The sequence below is a fragment of the Acyrthosiphon pisum genome, chromosome A1, assembly GCF_005508785.2.
Source record: "Acyrthosiphon pisum isolate AL4f chromosome A1, pea_aphid_22Mar2018_4r6ur, whole genome shotgun sequence".
In the NCBI taxonomy this organism is placed as follows: Eukaryota; Metazoa; Arthropoda; class Insecta; order Hemiptera; family Aphididae; genus Acyrthosiphon; species Acyrthosiphon pisum.
Genome location: NC_042494.1, coordinates 21,320,484 through 21,326,453, shown reverse-complemented (window position 1 = coordinate 21,326,453; position 5,970 = coordinate 21,320,484).

Below are 5,970 nucleotides of genomic sequence, written 5' to 3'. Positions count from 1 at the left end.
AGAATTAATTTAAATTATGCGGATGGAAAAGTTGGCCTTATTGTTAACTAAAATCTCGATTTCTTAACACATAATAAAAATATATATAAAAAAAAAAGAAAAGAAACAAAGAAACCTACAACAACAATGAAGAACGTCGCATTTTTAATTTATTAAATCTTTATTAATACTTAATTTATCGAATAGAATAATTGTTGATTAAAAACCAAGAACTCGCTAAATCGTAAGTATAGTAATAGTATATTAAAATATAGTTAGTTTTTTCGTTTAAAATCGAAAAATCCAATGAACTAGAAAATATAATACGCACATATAATAATATAATATGAATCTTATGCTGATAGGTATACCTATATGCTCAAGGAAATCGGCATCATTAAGCTTGTTTATAAGACAGTACTTCCTCGATTTCTTATTTAGTTTCTTGTATTAGGTAAAATTTAATCTTTATAATATACCATACATTACACAATATGTAAAGTTTATGTGGCGCGTGACAATATTATATTATGGCAATATGGCTTGTTGAAGAGGCTATATCCGTTGAAATTAAAACCATTTATACAATGAAAAGTAGTTTATGGCTCATTGGCTGGAAAATAAATCTGTCGTGTTTTTTTTGATAATAATTAAAACCCATAGTAATAATATATTATAATTTATGGAATATTTTATTTTTTGTATACAAATATTTAGTTATTTCATTATTATTGTATACTTAGCTTGCATATTGTAGCATTTAAGAGACTAACAAGTTACAGTGCAGTTGTAATAACAACACTTAAATTAAAATAATTCTATAAACTTTTATTTTTATTAAATCAATTTGTCCGAATTTTCTATACTGGAAGGTAATTATTTCCCTGTTTGAGAACGTTTTGTTAGAATAAAAATAAAGAGTAAATAAATAATGAAAAAAGAAGGCTTTTGTGAGTACTGGATGGTAATCTCATTCGTTTTTTGGTCATTTAAATATATATTGCTTCAGAAGATTTGAAACGCTTTTGGTTTAGTGATTCTGATCGTTTCCCGTTGTACGGTTTACGAACGTCATTGAAAATCGACTCTCTTTTTAAAATCCAAATCGGAAACTAATGATAAAATAAAAAAATCCCAAAATCAACAAATAACGGTTGATTTTATCTGTAAATAATAATTTTCCTTATTAATACATAAATAAATGTTATTATATAAATATTACGTGACGTATAAAATGCAAAATATACGAATCACTCGAATCCTTTTTTTTTTATATAAAAACAATAAAAAAACGCATGTTGTTAAATCCAGCGAATCGTTTAATCACTTCTGGCGTGGTCGAGAGTATACCCATTGATTTATTAAAACAAATAACAAGTAGGTTTGCGTATTATACTATTATGCAAATAAAATATTTTAAATTGTATTTTACATTATTTTTATACAAGAATATTATATATAGTAATAAAATGATTATTATGAAACTTTTATAGTATACTAGCTGATCCCGTGCACTTCGTTGCCCATTAAATGTACCGACTCTATATGACTCATAATTTGTTCAATTCGTTATTTAATATTCGGTGTATGGTGTGAAAAACTTATCCTAACTTTTCCGTTGCCTGGAATAAAAATTCTGATTCGCAGCAGTATATAATATACTATATTATCAGGTAAGCAGACCCCGTGCTATAAGCTGTTTGTACGTAAGTGTATGATTTAACTCTAAAGTCTCAAAGTTATACCATGTTTGTCGTTTTTACTTAATTCCACCTGCGGTGGATTAATATAGTCAATTAATACAAAATCCTAACCCAACCGTACTAAAATCCGATGAATAAAAAAAAATATATTTAACCATTCATAAATTAATCTAACTTCTTCTCAAAGGTCTAATCTACACATAAACATTCATTTTTCTATATAAATATGTTGACAAAAAATAATTAATATAAATCAACAAACATGCCCGATTAACCAATAGCAACCAATATATTATTATACATTATTATTATTTTAATCTATATTATTTCATAAGAACCTTGTCCTGTCAATTACGAACACAACAAAAAAAGAATCAGCCAAATCGGCCCAACTGTTCTCAATATTGATGAATTACTAGACATTTTTGACACCATATGCCCATATAGATATAATATATTATATTATTTATTATATAAAAATGAATCGCTGGATGTGTTGCTAAGCGCAAATCTCCAGAGCAGCTGAACCGATTTTGCTAATTCTTTTTTTTATAATATTCCTTGAAGTACGAGGATGGTTCTTACGGAGAGAAAAATTTAGGAAAATCCACCGGAAAAGTAGGAAATCTGGAAAAGTGAAACAATGGCGCAACAGTGTATTATATTGGTTGCTATTGATTTGTATTATTATTTTATATTTGTATAATATTTAAATTTGAAAGATGATGTCGTGAACTATTCACCAGGATTTTTAAACTCAATTGATTTGCCAGGATTGCCACCTCACAATCTTCAATTAAAAGTTGGATCTGTAGTTATAATGTTGTGAAATATTAACCAACCGCAACTTTGTAACGGCACACGATTAGCGATAAAAAAATTACTGAATAACGTAATAGAAGAAATCATATTGAAAGGAAAGTATAAAGTAGGTATACGTTTTGATACCACGCATTCCAATGATTCCGACTGACGTACCTTTCGAGTTTAAGCGACTACAGTTTCCAGTACGGCTTGCTTTCGCTATGACTATAAACAAATCCCAGGGGCAGTCATTAAGTGTTTGTGGTATTAATCTAGAAAACCCATGTTTCTCGCTTGGTCAATTCTATGTTGCCTGTTCCCGTGTTGGAAAACCATCTGCTCTGTTTGTTTACGCGCCAGGTAATAAAACAAAAAATATCGTGTACCTACCATAAAGTACTACAATAAAAATGAAACTTAATTTAGAATAAGTAAAAATAAAATGAAATATAAAAAGTAGGTATTATAGTAAGAAATCTGAAATTGTAATTTAATTTATTAAAAGAATTTTAAGTGTTTTATAATTTTTATTTTTATTTTTTATAATGTAATTATTGACTTTTGAACTTTTTTTTTCTTACTAGCTGACCCGGTGTCCCGAAAAGCAGAATAAGTATTAAAAATAATTAAAAATTAAAAAATCGACTGTTAGGTGTTATGAAGTTCGCAGGATCAGCTGCATATATATATAAATGAATGTTTGTCAGTAGATTAGACCTCTGGGAAGAAGACTGGCTAATTTAAAAATGATTAAATTTGGTTTTTTTCTATTCATCTGATATTAGTACGGTTAGGTTAGCATTTTGTATTAATTGATTATATTAATCCACCATAGGTGGAATACGACAAACTGGGTATAACTTTGAAACTTAAGTGTTAAATCATACACTTACATACAAATAGAACGGGGTCCGCGATCTACTATAGGTATATTGTCTATAGGTACACCTGATAATATACTGCTGCGAATCAGAATTTTTATTCCAGGCAATTGAAAAGTTAAGATACATTATGAACACCGTACGGCTTACACCAAACATTAACGAATTAAACAAAGTTTGATTCATACAGAGTTGACGAGCAACGAAGTGCACGGGATCGGCTGTTGTTTATAAATATTAATATAGGCTCAAATATTCTGTAATTATTGTTTATTGTAATTATGATTGTCACGGAACAACATTTGCTAGACTTATTTGATTATCTGGACATTATCAAATGCTTATTATGATTATTAAAACTACATTGGTTATCAATAATATTCAATATATTTTGTACGTCGACATTTTTGGAAAATTATTCTGTACTAATCTTATAATCGACAGGCATAAGGATGATGAAAAAACAAGAATAAAATAAATAATATTACCATTTTTTCATAGTTGGTATATATCGTAAATATGAAAATGAATTATTATGATCACATATTATAATATTATGTAGCTATGGTGTTATATCATATGATTCGTAGTTCCAGCTCTAATATAATTCAGGCAGGACAGTTTTAAGAAATTTATGACGCTAATTTTAAATACATTTAAGATTCAGAGCGGAGCGAGGAAGCTAGTGGTTTTACAATGGTGTTTATTTTTTTTTTATCCTGTATGCAAAATTTATACCAGAAGAAGTGCTTTGATTTCGACTTATAGTATCTTATCTTTTAGGAAATTGGATCAAGATTGTACTTTAGAGAGGTCATTTTTCGATTTTCTCAATAGTTATTTAATGCCACGGGATATAAACTACTGACAAATAACGAAAAACCACTTAAAATGGGATTTTAATTTCTAACGATTTGTTTATCACTGTAGCGACGAATAAAAAATTATAATCATATAATATTAATTCAACTATTAAAGGCTAAAATAAATAATAAAAGTTTAAAAGCCAGACTGATAAACCGTCTCCGCTAAGAATCATTTTTCTTATACAATGATTTTATATTATTGAATTCAAGTTTAATACAATCCATTATACATTGACCCACTTGTAACCTACTGTACAGCAGAGTGTCATCCACTTACCTGATTTTTTTTATATCATAGTACAGTGATGGCGCCCAATTTTTTAGAATAAATGTAGTTTAGCTTCCAAGCGATTTTTGGATAACCCATGTATTTCAATTAGTTAAGAATAATGGTTCAATTAGACTTTGTCGGTTGGACTTAGTTTAAAAGTTGTATCCGTTTGAAGTTCACGATTTTGCAACCGTTTTTGTTATTTAAATTACTTTATTAACAACTAGCCGACCCCGTGCACTTCGTTGCCCATTAAAAATGCCAACATGTTTCAAACTTTGTTCAATTCATTATTTAATATTCGCCATTCGGTGTTTTGGTGTTTAAAACTCAAATATTTTCATCGATCATCTTGAATATCAAAATACTTTTAAACTTTAAAGCACTTAAAATCATTATAATAACTATTTGTTTTTTTGTCTAATCATTAGAAAAAATATTTGTCTGTGTTCTATAATATTACTAAGGATATTTTATGATATCATTGTGATTAAGTTAATTGATTTTACTATCAGGCATCGGTACAACAGTAGGTAGGTTAAATTCATTTTTTTTTCTAAAAAATTAACTTTTAAAATGCCATTGTGTGTCAAAAATATATTAATATACTGTAAAAGTTTTATATACCCATGAATAATATTTATAAATTACGATAAAATAGCTAGAATTATTATTCTTGGTTTTAATATCTAATTTCGTTCAAATTTGAACTTATAAAATGTCTATAAAAAATAACTGTATTTATATATTTCTTAGATTTTTTAGTTACAGTATGAACTATTTATGAGAATTCTTGTTTTAAATTATCAATCTTTGGTGATATACGATTACGTACGATTTCTCTACCTAGGCCTTAAAAACATTACGATTGCGTACGAAAATGAGTGCAACGTTGCCAACATGTACTAAATTAAATTTAAAATAATAAAATATAATTTAGAAAAATCATTATTATATTATAGTCAATAAAAAACAATATAAAATATTTAGGTATAAAAAATACAATAAAAATACACATTATAAGTTATAAATTTGGTATCGATAACCAGTCCCTAATAAAACAAATTAATTTAATTTAAAATAATAATAATAATATAATTTAATAAACCATTATTATAGTCCACTAAAATCTTAAATTATACAGAATACAAATAGTTATAAATTAAAACCTTGGTATCGATAACCAGTCCCTGATAAAAAATGTAATACATTACCATCTATTTTAAATTGGTCGTATAGTTTTATTACATGGTTAATTTTTTGCATATCTTTAGATGGAATAGCTTTGGATATTTTTTTTGTATAGTGGATATTTTTATATTGGTTTCAGCCTGCATTTCTTTCAATACCTCAAGCACAAAGTATATTGGTGGATGTGCGTTATAGAATTGAGCGTTAAAAGTTCTGTGAAAACTCTCTGGACCATTTGTTGTTCTGACATTAAAATACGTAAAAAATACAGAATT